Source organism: Aegilops tauschii, chromosome 4, assembly GCF_002575655.3.
Source record: "Aegilops tauschii subsp. strangulata cultivar AL8/78 chromosome 4, Aet v6.0, whole genome shotgun sequence".
Lineage (NCBI taxonomy): Eukaryota > Viridiplantae > Streptophyta > Magnoliopsida > Poales > Poaceae > Aegilops > Aegilops tauschii.
Window position 1 is genome coordinate 437,461,837 of NC_053038.3, and position 22,083 is coordinate 437,483,919.

The following is a 22,083-nucleotide window of genomic DNA, read 5'->3' on the forward strand; positions in this document are numbered from 1 at the left end:
TATTTTATAAGAGCTCTTATAAAAAAGTAGAGTTGGTGATGATGGTGTGCCTGCCATCCTGCAATATAGGCCCTCCGATCTATATCCGACGGATAGGAAGGAAACTATGGCAATTTTGCAAAAAGATACCCACACCCCTCTCCACATTTGCAAATAAGGCCATCCCTCATTATATCCTTTTCTCCCACAAGATAAACTACTCATACAAATGCATCTTGTTGTTCCGTGCAACGCACGGGCATCTTGCTAGTATATGAGGGGTGTGGGTATTTTTTTTGCATAATTGCCATAGTTTCCTTCCTGTCCGTCAGATATAAATCGGACGGCCTATACTGCAGGATGGCAGGCACACCATCATCAACAACTCTGTTTTTTCATAAGAGTAGAGTAGAGATAGAGATAGAGACTACTACTACTACCAATGTGTTGGCCCGTGTGTTGCAATGGATCCAAAGTAGTAGAATAATACTTGTTCACGGGCTTGAAATATAAACACTCTAGTTTTGATATAGATATATCAGTAAAAGTAAATCATGCTTCACTCAAAATATATTCCTCGGGCTGTTTTGATGGTTTGAAGATAACAGGTTTTAAAAAATTGGAGCTGTTTTTTGTTTTACATTTTGTAGCGTGGCACGGCATCCGGTGCACCTAAGCGTCTGAAAAAAATTGACTTTGGGTCGGTGGCACACCCTGCGGCAAGATGCCCGTGTGGGCTTGTTCTATAACTAGCAAGATGCCCGTGCATTGCAGGGAACATCAAGATGCATTTTTTTACAAAACACCTATTGTGATTGACCCTTGCAGGGGTAATCCCATGTGTGAAAACTCATGATATCTCGAGAATTTTATCGAAAAATGGTATCTTTGGAACAAGTTTTCTCTACTACTGCTCCTTGCAGTGAGCGGTATGCAATGCATGTGTTAGCAGACATGACAGCTTGTCCATGGAAGTTGAACTACGACGACCATCACGTTTCTTGTTTCTACCATTGCCACACCCAGACGCGATTCCCACGACGCCGCTCCAACCCACGGCACTACGTCCCCCGACGTGCGCCTCATCCGTCTCGGCCCCACCGCTCCTCTGCCTTTTGTGTGCATGACATGCAGGCCAGCTGAACTGCGGCGACCATCAACTTTGTACCATAGCCACACCCGATTGGACGCGGTTTGCCTGCTCCGATCCGTACTCCCGCACCATCGAATTTTCATCCAGCGGCTGTGACACATTTCGTCCCGGGCATCAATCCTTAGCTGGAGTACTTCTGTACTACAGGTAGTACCCGCCGGTGTGGCCATCTACGCCTCGTAACGCCTCGATGCCTAGTTGTGGCACCCTCGCCACGGCCACGCCACCATCGGCCGGTTCATCTCAAATGATTGAGTCGCGAACCACGCCACCGCCATGAGAATGACATGTGGGCCAGCCGCATTTAAGGTCCGCATGTCATTGACTCATAGGCCGGTGCACTAAGCCACTGAAGCTCGGTCCCGTGGGCCCCGAGAGGGAAATGTAACTCCTGCGGCAGGCCTTGTGGTGCTCCCGCGGTACGAGCTCGTGCCAAACCCGGATGAGATTTGGTAACCAACTAGTATGGTACACGTGCATTACACGCATGAGATTTGGTAACCAAATATCTACTCTCTATATCTGTATATTTTTAAAAATACGGTCAGTGGACTTCATAATACGCTCATTGCGGTCAACATATACATCCGGTGTTTATACGGTCACTAGCACACCCTAGCTGAGTATGTGTGTGCATGCACGTGTAGGTTGAGCACTTGAGCGTGACCGTGTGTGTTCCGTCGTGTGCTCGGACATGCATGCATTAGGGCGTCGCGCGCGTTTTTAAGTCCATGTGTACGTGTGACTTTTCATGCATGCACGAGGTTGTAGTCCCTCACATTCATATGTTCTTAAGTCAATGCTTTATCAAAACGTTGCATGCAAGGTTTAATCATTCGTTGTTCACCCATGCATTCCCGATATTAATACATTAGTAAAGACAATTTTTTGAGGAAAACGAGCTCATGAATTGAGTACAAAAGGGACCAATAAGCCAGGACGGAGGGAGTACTAGTAGTGAACCAGAAGGAGGGAGTAGGTACTAGTAGTGCGTAACAACGTGCAGTAAGAAAATTCCTCTATGTGCATCCTGTCTACGTGTCTCTACTCTTATGAAAGCAGAGTAGGTGATGATGGTGTGCCTGCCATCCTGCAATATAGGCCGTCCGATTTATATCTGACGGGTAGGAAGGAAACTATGGCAATTTTGCAAAAGATACCCACACCCCTCTCCACATTTGCAAATATAAGGCCTTCTCTTGTTCATCCTTTTCTCCCAAAACATAAACTACTCATACAAATGCATCTTGATTTTCCATGCAACGCATGGGCATCTTGCTAGTTATGAATAAATAACACTCTATCAACGAGCCCCATCAGACACCAAATTTCTCCAACGTATCTATAATTTTTGATTGTTCCATGCTATTATATTATCTGTTTTGGATGTTCAATGGGCTTTATTATACACTTTTATATTATTTTTGGGACTAACCTATTAATCGGAGGCCCAGCCCAAATTGTTGTTTTTGCCTATTTCAGTGTTTCGAAGGAAGGGAATATCAAACGGAGTCCAAACGGAATGAAACCTTCGGCAACGTGATTTTCGGAACAAACGTGATCCAGAGGACTTAGAGTGGACGTCAAGCAATCAACGAGGAGGCCACGAGGCAGGGGGCGCGCCTACCCCCCCTAGGCGCACCCTCCACCCTCGTGGGCCCCTCGTAGCTCCACCGACCTACTTCTTCCTCCTATATATACCTACGTACCCCGAAAACTGTTGGGGATCGTAGCAGAAATTTAAAATTTTCTATGTATCACCAAGATCAATCTATGGAGTCATCTAGAAATTAGAGAGAGGGGAGTGCATCTACATACCCTTGTAGATCGCGCGCGGAAGCGTTCAAGAGAACGGGGTTGATGGAGTCGTACTCGTCGTGATCCAAATCACCGATGATCCTAGCGCCGAACGGACGGCACCTCCGCGTTCAACACACGTACGGAGCGGGGACGTCTCCTCCTTCTTGATCCAGCAAGGGGGGAGGAGAAGTTGATGGAGATCCAGCAGCACGACGGCGTGGTGGAAGTAGCGGGATCCCGGCAGGGCTTCGCCAAGCGCAAGTGGGGAGGAAGAGGTGTCACGGGAGGGAGGGAGGCGCCAGGGCTTGGGGTGCTGCTCCCATGCGCCTCCCCACTATATATAGGGGTGGACGGGGCTGGTTTCTTGCCCTCCAAGTCCATTGGGGCGTTAGGAAAGGTGGGGGAAAGAAATCCCATCATTTCCCTTCCCCAGCGATTGTTATCCCCCTTTTTAGGGATCTTGATCTTATCCCTTCGGGATATGATCTTATTCCTTCTAAGGTGGGATCTTGGTGCGCCTTGACCAGGGGTGTGGGGCCTTGCCCCCACTACCCACGTTCATGTGGGGCCCCCCATGCAGGTGGGCCCCACTTCAGAACCTTCTAGAACCTTCCCGGTACAATGCCGAAAAATCCCGAACATTTTCCGGTGGCCAAAATAGGACTTCCCATATATAAATCTTCACCTCCGGACCATTCCGGAACTCCTCATGACGTCCGGGATCTCATCCGGGACTCTGAACAACTTTCGGTTAACCGCATACTAATATCTCTACAACTCTAGCGTCACCGAACCTTAAGTGTGTAGACCCAACGGGTTCGGGAGACATGCAGACATGACCGAGACGACTCTTCGGTCAATAACCAACAGCGGGATCTGGATACCCATGTTGGCTCCCACATGTTCCACGATGATCTCATCGGATGAACCACGATGTCGAGGATTCAATCAATCCCGTATACAATTCCCTTTGTCAATCGGTACGTTACTTGCCCGAGATTCGATCGTCGGTATCCCAATACCTTGTTCAATCTGGTTACCGGCAAGTCACTTTACTCGTACTGTAATGCATGATCCCGTGACCAAACACTTGGTCACATTGAGCTCATTATGATGATGCATTACCGAGTGGGCCCAGAGATACCTCTCCGTCATACGGAGTGACAAATCCCAGTCTCGATTCATGCCAACCCAACAGACACTTTCAGAGATACCCGTAGTGCACCTTTATAGCCACCCAGTTACGTTGTGACGTTTGGCACACCCAAAGCACTCCTATGGTATCCGGGAGTTGCACAATCATGGTCTAAGGAAATGATACTTGACATTTGGAAAAGCTCTAGCAAACGAACTACACGATCTTGTGCTATGCTTAGGATTGGGTCTTGTCCATCACATCATTCTCCTAATGATGTGATCCCGTTATCAATGACACCCAATGTCCATAGTCAGGAAACCATGACTATCTGTTGATCAACGAGCTAGTCAACTAGAGGCTCACTAGGGACATGTTGTGGTCTATGTATTCACACATGTATTATGATTTCCGGATAACACAATTATAGCATGAACAATAGACAATTATCATGAACAAGGAAATATAATAATAACCATTTTATTATTGCCTCTAGGGCATATTTCCAACAGTCTCCCACTTGCACTAGAGCCAATAATCTAGTTACATTGTGATGAATCGAACACCCATAGAGTTCTGGTGTTGATCATGTTTTGCTCTAGGGAGAGGTTTAGTCAACGGATCTGCTACATTCAGGTCCGTATGTACTTTACAAATACCTATGTCTCCATTTTGAACATTTTCGCGAATGGAGTTGAAGCGACGCTTGATATGCCTGGTCTTCCTGTGAAACCTGGGCTCCTTGGCAAGGGCAATAGCTCCAGTGTTGTCACAGAAGAGAGTCATCGGGCCCGACGCATTGGGAATAACTCCTAGGTCGGTAATGAACTCCTTCACCCAGATTGCTTCTTGTGCTGCCTCTGAGGCCGCCATGTATTCTGCTTCACATGTAGATCCCGCCACTACGCTTTGCTTGCAACTGCACCAGCTTACTGCCCCACCATTCAAAATATACACGTATCCGGTTTGTGACTTAGAGTCATCCAGATCTGTGTCGAAGCTAGCATCGACGTAACCCTTTACGATGAGCTCTTCGTCACCTCCATAAACGAGAAACATATCCTTAGTCCTCTTTAGGTACTTCAGGATATTCTTGACCGCTGTCTAGTGTTCCATGCCGGGATTACTTTGGTACCTTCCTACCAAACTTACGGCAAGGTTTACATCAGGTCTGGTACACAGCATGGCATACATAATAGACCCTATGGCCGAGGCATAGGGGACGACACTCATCTTTTCTCTATCTTCTGCCGTGGTCGGGCATTGAGCCGTGCTCAATTGCACACCTTGCAATACATGCAAGAACCCCTTCTTGGACTGATCCATATTGAACTTCTTCAATATCTTGTCAAGGTACGTACTTTGTGAACGACCAATGAGGCGTCTTGATCTATCTCTATAGATCTTGATGCCTAATATATAAGCAGCTTCTCCAAGGTCCTTCATTGAAAAACACTTGTTCAAGTAGGCCTTTATGCTTCCCAAGAATTCTATATCATTTCCCATCAACAGTATGTCATCCACATATAATATGAGAAATGCTACAGAGCTCCCACTCACTTTCTTGTAAACACAGGCTTCTCCATAAGTCTGTGTAAACCCAAACGCTTTGATCATCTCATCAAATCGAATGTTCCAACTCCGAGATGCTTGCACCAGCCCATAGATGGAGCGCTGGAGCTTGCATACCTTGTTAGCATTCTTAGGATCGACAAAACCTTCCGGCTGCATCATATACAATTCTTCCTTAAGAAAGCCGTTAAGGAATGCCGTTTTGACGTCCATTTGCCATATCTCATAATCATAGTATGCGGCAATTGCTAACATGATTCGGACGGACTTCAGCTTCGCTACGGGTGACAAAGTCTCATCGTAGTCAACCCCTTGAACTTGTCGATAACCCTTAGCGACAAGTCGAGCTTTATAGATGGTAACATTACCATCCGCGTCTGTCTTCTTCTTAAAGACCCATTTGTTTTCTATCGCTCGCCGATCATCGGGCAAGTCTGTCAAAGTCCACACTTTGTTTTCATACATGGATCCTATCTCGGATTGCATGGCTTCAAGCCATTTGTTGGAATCTGGGCCCGCCATTGCTTCTTCATAGTTCGAAGGTTCACCGTTGTCTAACAACATGATTTCCAGGACAGGGTTGCCATACCACTCTGGGGTGGAACGTGTCCTCGTGGACCTACGAAGTTCAGTAGTAACTTGATCCGAAGTACCTTGATCATCATCATTAGCTTCCTCTCTAGTCAGTGCACGCACCACAGGAACATCTTCCTGAGCTGCGCTACTTTCCGGTTCAAGAGGTAGTACTTCATCAAGTTCCACTTTCCTCCCACTTACTTCTTTCAAGAGAAACTCTTTCTCCAGAAAGGACCCGTTCTTGGCAACAAAGATCTTGCCTTCGGATCTAAGGTAGAAGGTATACCCAATGGTTTCCTTAGGGTGTCCTATGAAGACACATTTTTCCGACTTGGGTTCGAGCTTTTCAGGTTGAAGTTTCTTGACATAAGCATCGCATCCCCAAACTTTTAGAAACGACAGCTTAGGTTTCTTCCCAAACCATAATTCATACGGTGTCGTCTCAACGGATTTCGACGGAGCCCTATTTAAAGTGAATGCGGCAGTCTCTAAAGCATAGCCCCAAAATGAGAGCGGTAGATCGGTAAGAGACATCATAGATCGCACCATATCCAATAGAGTCCGATTACGACGTTCGGACACACCATTTCACTGAGGTGTTCCAGGCGGCGTGAGTTGTGAAACTATTCCACATTTCCTTAAGTGTGTGCCAAATTCGTGACTCAAATATTCCCCTCCACGATCTGATCGTAAGAACTTTATTTTCCTGTCACGTTGATTCTCAACCTCACTCTGAAATTCCTTGAACTTTTCAAAGGTCTCAGACTTGTGTTTCATTAGGTAGACATACCCATATCTACTCAAGTCATCAGTGAGAGTGAGAACATAACGACAGCCACCGCGAGCCTCGACACTCATTGGACCGCACACATCAGTATGTATGATTTCCAATAAGTTGGTTGCTCGCTCCATTGTTCCGGAGAACGGAGTCTTGGTCATCTTACCCATGAGGCATGGTTCGCATGTGTCAAATGATTCGTAATCAAGAGACTCTAAAAGTCCATCAGCATGGAGCTTCTTCATGCGCTTGACACCAATGTGACCAAGACGGCTGTGCCACAAGTATGTGGGACTATCATTATCAACCTTACATCTTTTGGTACTCACACTATGAATATGTGTATCACTACGTTCGAGATTCATTAAGAATAAACCATTAACCAGCGAGGCATGACCATAAAACATATCTCTCATATAAATAGAACAACCATTATTCTCGGATTTAAATGAGTAGCCATCTCGAATGAAACGAGATCCTGATACAATGTTCATGCTCAAAGCTGGCACTAAATAACAATTATTGAGGTTTAAAACTAATCCCGTAGGTAAATGTAGAGGTAGCGTGCCGACGGCGATCACATCGACCTTGGAACCATTCCCGACGCGCATCGTCACCTCGTCCTTTGCCAGTCTCCGTTTATTCCGTAGCTCCTGCTTTGAGTTACAAATATGAGCAACTGCACCGGTATCAAATACCCAGGAGCTACTACGAGTGCTGGTAAGGTACACATCAATAACATGTATATCACATATACCTTTGGTGTTGCCGGCCTTCTTGTCCGCTAAGTACTTGGGGCAGTTCCGCTTCCAGTGACCACTTCCCTTGCAATAAAAGCACCCAGTCTCAGGCTTGGGTCCATTCTTTGGCTTCTTCCCGGCAACTGGCTTACCGGGCGCGGCAACTCCCTTGCCGTCCTTCTTGAAGTTCTTCTTACCCTTGCCTTTCTTGAACTTAGTGGTTTTATTCACCATCAACACTTGATGTTCCTTTTTTGATCTTCACCTCCGCTGATTTCAGCATTGAATATACCTCAGGAATGGTCTTTTCCATCCCCTGCATATTGAAGTTCATCACAAAGCTCTTGTAGCTCGGTGGAAGCGACTGAAGGATTCTGTCAATGACCGTGTCATCCGGGAGATTAACTCCCAACTGAGTCAAGCGGTTGTGTAACCCAGACATTTTGAGTATGTGCTCACTGACAGAACTATTTTCCTCCATCTTACAACTGAAGAACTTGTCGGAGACTTCATATCTCTCGACCCGGGCATGAGCTTGGAAAACCATTTTCAGCTCTTCGAACATCTCATATGCTCTGTGTTGCTCAAAACGCTTTTGGAGCCCCGGTTCTAAGCTGTAAAGCATGCCGCACTGAACGAGGGAGTAATCATCAGCACGCTGCTGCCAAGCGTTCATAACGTCTTGGTTCTCTGGGATGGGTGCGTCACCTAGCGGTGCTTCTAGGACATAATCTTTCTTGGCAGCTATGAGGATGATCCTCAGGTTCCGGACCCAGTCCGTATAGTTGCTGACATCATCTTTCAGCTTGGTTTTCTCTAGGAACGCGTTGAAGTTGAGGGCAACATTAGCGTGGGCCATTTGATCTACAAGACATATTGTAAAGATTTTAGACTAAGTTCATGATAATTAAGTTCATCTAATCAAATTATTCAATGAACTCCCACTCAGATAGACATCCCTCTAGTCATCTAAGTGAAACATGATCCGAGTCAACTAGGCCGTGTCCGATCATCACGTGAGACGGACTAGTCAACATCGGTGAACATCTTCATGTTGATCGTATCTTCTATACGACTCATGCTCGACCTTTCGGTCTTCCGTGTTCCGAGGCCATGTCTGTACATGCTAGGCTCGTCATGTCAACCTAAGTGTATTGCGTGTGTAAATCTGGCTTACACCCGTTGTATTCGAACGTTAGAATCTATCACACCCGATCATCACGTGGTGCTTCGAAACAACGAACCTTCGCAACGGTGCACAGTTAGGGGGAACACTTTCTTGAAATTATTGTGAGGGATCATCTTATTTAAGCTACCGTCGTTCTAAGCAAATAAGATGTAAAACATGATAAACATCACATGCAATCAAATAGTGACATGATATGGTCAGTATCATATTGCTCCTTTGATCTCCATCTTCGGGGCGCCATGATCATCTTCGTCACCGGCATGACACCATGATCTCCATCATCGTGTCTTCATGAAGTTGTCACGCCAACGATTACTTCTACTTGTATGGCTAACGTGTTTAGCAATAAAGTAAAGTAATTTACATGGCGTTATTCAATGACACGCAGCTCATACAAAAAATAAAGACAACTCCTATGGCTCCTGCCGGTTGTCATACTCATCGACATGCAAGTCGTGATTCCTATTACAAGAACATGATCAATCTCATACATCACATATATTCCATTCATCACATCCTTTTGGTCATATCACATCACAAGGCATATGCTGCAAAAACAAGTTAGACGTCCTCTAATTGTTGTTGCATGTTTTTACGTGGCTTCTATAGGTTTCTAGCAAGAACGTTTCTTACCTACGTAAAACCACAACGTGATAAGACAACTTCTATTTACCCTTCATAAGGACCCTTTTCATCAAATCTGATTCGACTAAAGTGGGAGAGACAGACACCCGCTAGCCACCTTATGCAACAAGTGCATGTCAGTCGGTGGAACCTGTCTCACGTAAGCGTACGTGTAAGGTCGGTCCGGGCCGCTTCATCCCATGATGCCGCCGAAACAAGATAAGACTAGTAGTGGCAAGAAAATTGACAACATCTACGCCCGCAACAAGTTTGTGTTCTACTCGTGCATAGAAACTACGCATAGACCTAGCTCATGATGCCACTGTTGGGGATCGTAGCATAAATTTAAAATTTTCTACGTATCACCAAGATCAATCTATGGAGTCATCTAGCAATGAGAGAGAGGGGAGTGCATCTACATACCCTTGTAGATCGCGCGCGGAAACGTTCAAGAGAACGGGGTTGATGGAGTCGTACTCGTCGTGATCCAAATCACCGATGATCCTAGCGCCGAACGGACGGCACCTCCGCGTTCAACACACGTACGGAGCGGGGACGTCTCCTCCTTCTTGATCCAGCAAGGGGGGAGGAGAAGTTGATGGAGATCCAGCAGCACGACGGCGTGGTGGTGGAAGTAGCGGGATCCCGGCAGGGCTTCGCCAAGCGCAAGCGGGGAGGAAGAGGTGTCACGGGAGGGAGGGAGGCGCCAGGGCTTGGGGTGCTGCTCCCATGTGCCTCCCCACTATATATAGGGGTGGAGGGGGCTGGTTTCTTGCCCTCCAAGTCCATTGGGGCGTTGGCAAAGGTGGGAGAAAGAAATCCCATCATTTCCCTTCCCCACCGATTGTTATCCCCCTTTTTTAGGGATCTTGATCTTATCCCTTCGTGATTTGATCTTATTCCTTCTAAGGTGGGATCTTGGTGCGCCTTGACCAGGGGTGTGGGGCCTTGCCCCCACTACCCACGTTCATGTGGGTCCCCCCATGCAGGTGGGCCCCACTTCGGAACCTTCTAGAACCTTCCCGGTACAATACCGAAAAATTCCGAACATTTTCCGGTGGCCAAAATAGGACTTCCATATATAAATCTTTACCTCCGGACCATTCCGGAACTCCTCATGACGTCCGGGATCTCATCCGGGACTCCGAACAACTTTCGGTTAACCGCATACTAATATCTCTACAACTCTAGCGTCACCGAACCTTAAGTGTGTAGACCCAACGGGTTCGAGAGACATGCAGACATGACCGAAACGACTCTCCGGTCAATAACCAACAGCGGGATCTGGATACCCATGTTGGCTCCCACATGTTCCACGATGATCTCATCGGATGAACCACGATGTCGAGGATTCAATCAATCCCGTATACAATTCCCTTTGTCAATCGGTACGTTACTTGCCCGAGATTCGATCGTCGGTATCCCAATACCTTGTTCAATCTGGTTACCGGCAAGTCACTTTACTCGTACTGTAATGCATGATCCCGTGACCAAACACTTGGTCAGATTGAGCTCATTATGATGATGCATTACCGAGTGGGCCCAGAGATACCTCTCCGTCATACGGAGTGACAAATCCCAGTCTCGATTCGTGCCAACCCAACAGACACTTTCGGAGATACCCGTAGTGCACCTTTATATCCACCCAGTTACGTTGTGACGTTTGGCACTCCCAAAGCACTCCTATGGTATCCGGGAGTTGCACAATCTCATGGTCTAAGGAAATGATACTTGACATTTGGAAAAGCTCTAGCAAACGAACTACACGATCTTGTGCTATGCTTAGGATTGGGTCTTGTCCATCACATCATTCTCCTAATGATGTGATCCCGTTATCAATGACACCCAATGTCCATAGTCAGGAAACCATGACTATCTGTTGATCAACGAGCTAGTCAACTAGAGGCTCACTAGGGACATGTTGTGGTCTATGTATTCACACATGTATTACGATTTCCGGGTAACACAATTATAGCATGAACAATAGACAATTATCATGAACAAGGAAATATAATAATAACCATTTTATTATTTCCTCTAGGGCATATATCCAACAAAAACATCAGAACAGGAGCCAAAACCCTATTTCCACCGCCGCAACCTTCTGTACTCGTGAGATCCCATCTTGGGGCCTTTTCCGGCGCTCTGCCGGAGGGGGCATTGATCACAGAGGGCTTCTTCGAAATATCAGTTTGGTTTGGCCTACTAGATTGATCGTTCTTGCAATGGGAGAAGTGCTTAGCTTTGGGTTCAATCTTGCGGTGCTCGATCCTAGTGACAGTAGGGGAAACGACACGTATTGTATTGTTGCCATCGAGGATAAAAAGATGGCGTTTATATCATACTGCATGAGTTTATCCCTCTACATCATGTCATCTTGCTTAAAGTGTTACTCCGTTCTTATGAACTTAATACTCTAGATGCATGCTGGATAGCGGTCGATGTGTGGATTAATAGTAGTAGATGCAGGCAGGAGTCGGTCTACTTGTCACGGACGTGATGCCTATATACATGATCATACCTAGATATTCTCATAACTATGCTCAATTCTATCAATTGCTCGTTAGTAATTTGTTCACCCACCGTAATACTTATGCTATCTTGAGAGAAACCACTAGTGAAACCTATGGTCCGGGTCTATTCTCCATCATATTAATCTCCCGTCAACAAGCTATTTCTGTCGCCGTTTATTTTGCTTTATTTACTTTTAGACTTTATCATAAAAATACCAAAAATATTATCTTATCATCTCTATCCGATCTCACTTTTGCAAGTGGTCGTGAAGGGATTGACAACCCCTTTATCGCGTTGGTTGCAAGGTTCTTATTTGTTTGTGTAGGTACGAGGGACTCGCGCGTGGTCTCCTACTGGATTGATACCTTGGTTCTCAAAAACTGAGGGAAATACTTACGCTACTTTACTGCATCACCCTTTCCTCTTAAAGGGAAAACCAACGCAGTGCTCAAGAGGTAGCAAGAAGGATTTCTGGCGCCGTTACCGGGGAGTCTACGCACAAGTCAAGACATACCAAGTACCCATCACAAACTCTTATCCCTCGCATTACATTATTTGCCATTTGCCTCTCGTTTTCCTCTCCCCCACTTCACCCTTGCCGTTTTATTCGCCCACTTTTTCCCTTCGCCTCTTTCTCGCTTGCATCGTCGTTATGGCTAGTTCTTTATCTACTCATTTGTCTCCCGAGTTCGAAGTTCTTCACTTCAAACAAAAACAAGGAGAAAATCTAAAAGATGCTTGGTATAGGATGATAGAATCCTATCGTGGTTGCACTATAGAGGGAGATTTCAAGGTTTTACTTCGCAATTTTTATGTTGGGCTAACTGTATCCCGTAGACAACTCCTTGATTTTGCCGCCAAAGGGAATTTTATTGAAACTGATCCTAGTTTTGCTTATGAGATTATAGAGGGGATAGTAGGAATACTTCCCCCACAAAAGGGACCGACTCTTACTCAAGAGGGAACCCAAATCTTAGAAAAACTATGTGAATTGCAAAAGTCTCTTGAACCTCTTAAAAATGTTGGAGGAAACCTTAATCGCACGAATACCTTGATTACACTTTGCAACAAACGGTTGGATGCTCTAGATCTAAGAATCTCCGAGTGTGAAGGGAAACGTAAGGAACCTCCCGGATTCGAGTATAACTTCACTAAAAAGATAAACACCAAAGATGGCAATACCTAGATCTATCCTTGCTTTTATGCCTAGCTAGGGCGTTAAACGATAGCGCTTGTTGGGAGGCAACCCAATTTTATTTTAATTTTCTTGCTTTTTATTTCTGTTTAGTAATAAATATTTGATCTAGCCTCTGGTTATATTTGTTTTTATGTTTTAATTAGTGTTTGTGCCAAGTTAAACCACTAGGATCTTCTTGGATGATAGTTATTTGATCTTGCTGAAAATTCCAGAAACTTTCTGTTCACGAAAACAATTGTTAAAAATCACCAGAACGTGATAAAATACTGATTCCAATTGCAGTAGATCAATAAACAAATTGTCTAGGTCGTCCAATTTTGGTAGATTTTTCTGAGTTCCAGAAGTTTGCGTTTGGTACAGATTACTACAGACTGTTCTGTTTTTGACAGATTCTGTTTTTCGTGTGTTGTTTGCTTATTTTGATGAATCTATGGCTAGTAAAAGAGTTTATAAACCATAGTGAAGTTGGAATACAGTAGGTTTAACACCAATATAAATAAAGAATGAGTTCATTATAGTACCTTGAAGTGGTGTTTTGTTTTCTTTCGCTAACGGAGCTCACGAGATTTTCTGTTAAGTTTTATGTTGTGAAGTTTTCAAGTTTTGGGTAAAGATTTGATGGATTATGGAACAAGGATTGGCAAGAGCCTAAGCTTGGGGATGCCCTGGAAGGCATCCCCTCTTTCGTCTTCGTCTATCGGTAACTTTACTTGGGGCTATATTTTTATTCACCACATGATATGTGTTTTGCTTGGAGCGTCTTGTATGATTTGAGTCTTTGCTTCTTAGTTTACCACAATCATCCTTGCTGTACACACCTTTTGAGAGAGACACACATGATTCAGAATTTATTAGAATACTCTATGTGCTTCACTTATATCTTTTGAGCTATATAGTTTTTGCTCTAGTGCTTCACTTATATCTTTTAGAGCACGGTGGTGGTCTTATTTTATAGAAATTATTGATCTCTCATGCTTCACTTATATTATTTTGAGAGTCTTAAACAGCATGGTAATTGCTTTAATTGTGAAATTAATCCGAATGTGATAGGCATCCAAGATGAGCATAATAAAAACTTCCATATTGAGTTCATTGAATATCATGAGAAGTTTGATACTTGATAAGTGTTTTGAGATATAAAGGTGGTAATATTAGAGTATGCTAGTTGAGTAATTGTGAAATTGAGAAATAATTGTGTTAAGGTTGGCAAGTCCCATAGCATGCACGTATGGTAAAAGTTGTGTGACAATTTTGACACATAAGGTGTTCTTTTATTGCTTTCCTTATGAGTGGCGGTCGGGGACGAGCGATGGTCTTTTCCTACCAATCTATCCCTCTAGGGGCATGCGTAGTAGTACTTTACTTCGAGGGCTAATAAACTTTTGCAATAAGTATATGAGTTCTTTATGACTAATGTGAGTCCATGGATCATACGCACTCTCAACCTTCCACGATTTTCTAGCCTCTACGGTACCGTGCATTGCCCTTTCTCACCTTGAGAGTTGGTGCAAACTTCGTCGGTGCATCCAAACCCCGTGATATGATACGCTCTAACACACATAAACCTCCTTATATCTTCCTCAAAACAGCCACCATACCTACCTATCATGGCATTTCCATAGCCATTCCGAGATATATTGCCATGCAACTTACCACCATTCCGTTTATTATGACATGCTCCATCATTGTCATATTGCTTTGCATGATCATGTAGTTGACATCGTATTTGTGGCAAAGCCACCATTCATTATTTTTCGTACATGTCACTCTTGATTCATTGCATATCCCGGTACACCACCGGAGGCATTCACATATAGTCATATTTTGTTCTAAATATCTAGTTGTAATTATTGAGTTATAAGTAATAAAAGTGTGATGATCATCATTATTAGAGCATTGTCCCATGTGAGGAAAGGATGATGGAGACTATGGTTCCCCCACAAGTCGGGATGAGATTCCGGAGTAATAAAAAAATTTAAAAAAATAGAGGCCAAAGAAAAAAAAGAGAAGGCCCAACAAAAAAAGAAAAAAATGAGAGAAAAAGAGAGAAGGGACAATGTTACTATCCTTTTTCCACACTTGTGCTTCAAAGTAGCACCATGATCTTCATGATAGAGAGTCTCCTATGTTGTCACTTTCATATACTAGTGGGAATTTTTCATTATAGAACTTGGCTTCTATATTCCAATGATGGGCTTCCTCAAAATGCCCTAGGTCTTCGTGAGCAAGCAAGTTGGATGCACATCCACTTAGTTTCTTTTTGTTGAGATTTCATATATTTCTAGCTCTAGTGCATCCGTTGCATGGCAATACCTACTCCTCTCATTGACATCAATTGATGGGTATCTCCATAGCCTATTGATTAGCCGCATCAATGTGAGACTTTCTACCTTTTTGTTTTCTCACATAACCCCCATCATTATACTTTATTCCAACCATAGTGCTATATTCATGGCTTGCGCTCATGTATTGCGTAAGGGTTGAAAAGGCTGAAGCGCGTTAAAAAGTATGAACCAATTGCTCGGCTTGTCGTCGGGGTTATGCATGATGAGAACGTTTTGTGTGACGAAATGGAAGCATGGCCTAACTATATGACTTTGTAGGGATAAGCTTTCTTTGGCTATGTTATTTTGATCAGCCATAATTGCTTGGTTAGCATGTTTGAAATATTATTGTTTTTATGTCAACATTAAACTTTTATCTTGAATCTTTCGGATCTAAATATTCATGCCACAATAGAAGGAATTACATTGAGAATTATGCTAGGAAGCATTCCACATCAAAAATTCTCTTTTTATCATTTACCTACTCGAGGACTAGCAGGAATTAAGCTTGGGGATGCTTGATACGTCTCCAACGTATCTATAATTTTTGATTGTTCCATGTTATTATATTATCTGTTTTGGATGTTCAATGGGCTTTATTATACAGTTTATATTATTTTTGGGACTAACCTATTAATCGGAGGCCCAGCCTAAATTGCTGTTTTTTGCCTATTTCAGTGTTTCGAAGGAAGGGAATATCAAACGGAGTCCAAACGGAATGAAACCTTCGGGAACGTGATTTTCGGAACAAACGTGATCCAGAGGACTTGGAGTGGACGTCAAGCAATCAACGAGGAGGCCACGAGGCAGGGGGCACGCCTACCCCCCTGGCGTGCCCTCCACCCTCGTGGGCCCCTCGTAGGTCCACCGACCTACTTCTTCCTCCTATATATACCAACGTACCCCGAAAACATCAGAACAGGAGTCAAAACCCTATTTCCACTGCCGCAACCTTCTGTACCCGTGAGATCCCATCTTGGGGCCTTTTCCGGCGCTTCGCCGGAGGGGGCATTGATCACGGAGGGCTTCTACGGCAACACCATAGCCTCTCCGATGATGTGTGAGTAGTTTACCTCAGACCTTCGGGTCCATAGTTATTAGCTAGATGGCTTCTTCTTTCTTTTTGGATCTCAATACAAAGTTCTCCTCGATTCTCTTGGAGATCTATTCGATCTAATCTTCTTTTGCGGTGTGTTTGTCGAGATCCGATGAATTGTGGGTTTATGATCAAGATTATCTATGAACAATATTTGAATCTCCTCTGAATTCTTTTATGTATGATTGGTTATCTTTGCAAGTCTCTTTGAATTATCAGTTTGGTTTGGCCTACTAGATTGATCTTTCTTGCAATGGGAGAAGTGCTTAGCTTTGGGTTCAATCTTGCGGTGCTCGATCCCAGTGACAGTAGAGGAAACGACACGTATTGTATTGTTGCCATCGAGGATAAAAAGATGGGGTTTATATCATATTGCATGAGTTTATCCCTCTACATCATGGCATCTTGCTTAAAGTGTTACTCCGTTCTTATGAACTTAATACTCTAGATGCATGCTGGATAGCGGTCGATGTGTGGAGTAATAGTAGTAGATGCAGGCAGGAGTCGGTCTCCTTGTCACGGACGTGATGCCTATATACATGATCATACCTAGATATTCTCATAACTATGCTCAATTCTATCAATTGCTTGTCAGTAATTTGTTCACCCACCATAATTCTTATGCTATCTTGAGAGAAGCCACTAGTGAAACCTATGGTCCCCGGGTCTATTCTCCATCATATTAATCTCCCGTCAACAACCTATTTCTGTCGCAGTTTATTTTGCTTTCTTTACTTTTAGTCTTTATCATAAAAATACCAAAAATATTATCTTATCATCTCTATCAGATCTCACTTTTGCAAGTGGCCGTGAAGGGATTGACAACCCCTTTATCGCGTTGGTTGCAAGGTTCTTATTTGTTTGTGTAGGTGCGTGGGACTTGAGCATGGTCTCCTACTGGATTGATACCTTGGTTCTCAAAACTGAGGGAAATACTTACGCTACTTTACTGCATCACCCTTTCCTCTTCAAGGGAAAACCAACGCAGTGCTCAAGAGGTAGCATGTAGGTGCTTAGGCAAATGCTTAGGTGCGTACGATGTGGTAGATGCATTGGAATGGAGGGGCGCCTTTATATGAGTGCAAACTGTGTTGCATTCACATCGTGCAGCCTCTTTTCCCGGTCCTCCTCCCATTGTCGGTGTTAAAACCGGCGGATCTCGGGTAGGGGGTCCCGAACTGTGCGTCTAAGGCGGATGGTAACAGGAGGCGGGGGACACAATGTTTACCCCGGTTCGGGCCCTCTTGATGGAGGTAATACCCTACTTCCTGCTTGATTGATCTTGATGATATGAGTATTACAAGAGTTGATCTACCACGAGATCGTAGAGGCTAAACCCTAGAAGCTAGCCTATGGTATGATTGTTGTTGTCCTATGGACTAAAACCCTTCGGTTTATATAGGCACCGGAGGGGGCTAGGGTTACACAGAGTCGGTTACAAGGGAGGAGATCTACATATCCGTATTGCCAAGCTTGCCTTCCACGCCAAGGAGAGTCCCATCCGGACACTGGACGAAGTCTTCGGTCTTGTATCTTCATAGTCCAACAGTCCGGCCAAAGGATATAGTCTGGCTGTCCGAGGACCCCCTAATCCAGGACTCCCTCAGTAGCCCCTGAACCAGGCTTCAATGACGATGAGTCCGGCGTGCAGATTGTCTTCGGCATTGCAAGGCGGGTTCCTCCTCCGAATACTCCATAGAAGATTTTGAACACAAGGATAGTGTCCGGCTCTACAAAACAAATTCCATGTACCACCGTAGAGAGAATAACATTTCCACAAATCTAATCTGCCGACAGTTTTTCATAATGTGACGTACTGCCGTGGTCTGGTCATGACGAACCGTTTTTCCGAGCCTGCCACTGCACGTGTTGCGAGGCGGTTTTTATTGCCGCGTCCTGTCGAAGCAGAGATCGTGTCCCTTTTTTCACGGGATTCTCATCAATACGGGTATGGGTAACCCAATCGTGCCCGTTGGTATGACTCCTCGATTTTAGGCAAGTCCCAAACGGCCACGCGGAGGACGCTTGATATTCATCCTCTTTATAAAGGGGCCTAGGCCTGTCCCCTTCTTCTCGCGCTCAATCGAATCCTTCTCCCACCTCGAGTTCCGACACCCAAGGCTCAGGCTAGGTGCTTCGGACCTACAATCATGTCCGGATCCAACCTTCAAGGTCGGTGGATGCCCACCTCTGTCACAAAGGAGGACATCAAGAAGCTAAGAGAAGCTAGATGTCTGACCGACGAAATCTCGCACAGGCTGCCTGCTCGAGGGCAGGTCATTCCCGCTCCCGATCCTGGCGAGAGTGTCGTATTCGTCTCCCACTTCCTCCGAGGGCTAGGTTTCAGTCTAGATCCCTTTGTTAGAGGGCTCATGTTCTACTACGTGCTCGATTTCCATGATCTGGCCCCGGATTCCATCCTTCACATCTCGTCGTTCATCGTCGTGTGTGAAGCCTTCCTCCGCATTACCCCACACTTCGGCTTATGGCTCAAGACCTTCAATGTGAAGCCGAAGATGATTGAGGGGCGACACGCAGAGTGCGGAGGTGCCGTAATAAGCAAAGGCGCCGATGTTCCATGGCCAAAGGGTTCCTTCCCGGAGTGTCCAGTTTATGGCAACGGGAGTGGTTTTATATCACAGCTCCCCGAGGTACTAAGTGGGTAGCCGCCCCTGCCTTCCGCTCGGGCCCCCCGCCACAACTGGCGTCATGGGTCAACAAGAGGCTGGACTGGGGGCCAGTAAATGATGTGCCGACATTGCAGAGTCGCATCCGAGATCTCCTCGAGAGAGATGTCAGCCTTGTTAAGGTAATGCAAGTCATGCTAGTTCGTCGAGCCATGCCTTGCAAACGTCGACCTCTCCGTATGTGGGAGTTCAACCCGGAAGGACCGCGAACTATTCAGCACTTCTTCGGCGTGACACTCGAAGAGATGTACAGATCGTTCTTCGGATCACAAATAGAGTGTCCGGACACCTCCGAGGATGCGGGTCTGAACTGCAATCGTCCAGATACTCAAGTAAGTAATTCCGCGGCCGAACACGTTGTCTTTTAATTTATCAGAACATCATTCTGAAAAGTCGCCTTTTGACCAGGACTGGATAAAAAAGGCGAAGATGATCAGGTGTCCGACCCACCTTCCCGAGGGCTCACCGGATCATGTACTAGCCAGGATGCTTGATCTTGCGCCTTATCAAGCGCCATCAGGGGAAGATAAAGGGAGGAACAAAGAAGCCGAGAGCGAGACTCACTCACTATTCATCCAAACCGGGGGAATTAGTGCCTCCGCGAAGGAGGATAACCGGGGGGAAGAATCTAAAATTCCCTCTCCCAGGGAAGGAAGAGGACCGCCTCTGAAGACTTGGAAGTAATGGTCTCCAAGCGAGGGAAGAATCCTTTGTCGGAGGGTCCTACCCCGGAGGGCATCCTTACCGCACAGTACCCGCAAGGGAACCAGCCCTCTACCGAGCTGTAAGTAAACAAAAGTACTTTATAGTAAATATATCCTGCTTCATCTCCGAGAACGATAACCGAGGCGTGTGTCTTGTAGTTCGGACCGTAGCCCTTCTCGACAGAGTTCGTCTTCGGGGGATCTTCTTCCGGAGATGATGGAGAGTGAAACACCTCCCCGTGCCTCCCCGCCTCGTGAAGCGGGCAACCCTGAGGTGTCGTCACGGAGGATTTCTCCTGATCCGCCAAGGCCAGAAGGTAAACCTTCGGCAAACCGAAGTCCGGGGTATTCGGCTCCTAAGGAGAGCAACAGAAAGAGTCCGGAACCATCCGGTGTGCGATCAGATGCACTGATGAATCTTCTGGAGCAAGCAGCTATCTCAGAAACGCATCATGCGCTAATGGGCACGGTGGTTGAGAGGATTTCATCCGCCGAAAGCGGGTTGCATGAAGCTTTTATGAGTTTGCTGAAAGGCTTTGAGGTACGCAAAGTAATATATATTTTGACGGTACCGCACACGCTAGGTGTGCCCTATGCAGATAGTAGCCCCTGAGACGCTGGTTGCTGTCGAACAAGACGGCAACTAGAGGATCATAGTCCTAGGTAATAACTATGTTGCCTTGACGTGCAGGCGGCCGAGGGTCCGGTGGCTAGCCGGACTGATGAATTTGCCGAACTGAAGCGGCAACTTGATGCGGCAGATGCCGACATCGTGCTTGTAAACAAGCGGCTTGACGAGGCATAGGGTATGTATTCTCCTATGATCAACACATATTAAGAGGAGCATAATGCTAGTATCTATAATATGTTGTGACTGCAGATGGAGCTGTCGCCGTGGAGACCCTTCGGGCGGAACTTTCCCGGGCCAAGGAACAAGCCAGGAAGAGTGATGCGGCCGCCCTGAAGGCGGTCGAAGAGCTAAGGGCCGAACAGGCTACGCATTGCCAGAGCAAAGAGAAAATAGCCAAGATGGCTGTTGAGCTGAAAGATGCCGACGGCCGGTATGAGCTTCTTGAAAAGGAAAGCCAAGAGAAGGCGGCGGACCTGAAGGAGGCCATGGAAGCGGCCAAGGAAACCCGCTCGCAAGTCAGAGCGGTGAAGGAGGAACTCCGTCAAGCCTGAGATATCGCAGCTGGGAAACCCTTTTTGTTGCAGACGAGGTTTGGAGACCCGAAGTATGCCCCTCTGGATAAATTATGGAGTTATGCAGACGCATACTTGGATTTCGCAGCGAGTGCCGCTGATGCGACCAAGTTTTTCAAAGATCAAAAAGATCATGTAGTGGAAAGGTTGTTCTGGTCACAGTTCAGCACTCCAACGCGTCTGCTGCTGTTAAATGAACAAATGGCCGAGTGGGCCGAGCTCCATAGGTTGTCCGGACTTGCTATGAGGTCAGCCGTGAATCACCTTTGGCCGGAGGGACCGAGGCCGAATAGTTATTTTGGTCTGGTGCAACGATTCCATGGCGATGTGCCGCAAATTGACGCTATAAAGAGGTCGGCGTGCATAGAGGGTGCGCGGATGGCTCTTTCCCGTGTTAAGACATACTGGGCGGAGATGGAGGCCACCGCTATTGCAACCCGAGTCCCGGCCGCAGGCCAGGTCCCGGCCGAGCACTATTTTGAGGAAGTCCTAGAGGGAGCTCGTGTGATAGAGGCTCAGTGCTCGAAGAGTATCATGTTCAAGTGACATGTATCCCGATTGTAAAAACAATGCTATTAAATTATAAAGGTTGTGTTTATACTTTTGCCTGAAAGTATTATGATGCCTCCTGTGCGGCCATTTATGTATACATGTATATAACCTGAAAGTTTGCAGTCGTCGGCTTCAGCCCCCACGCATATAATGCGGGGGTGTTCGTAAAAACGCGTATTCACACTTGATCCAACGTCTTGGTCCGTTAAGGAGGTGATAACGCAGCGAACGAGGCGATCGGACTATATTGCTTTAACAC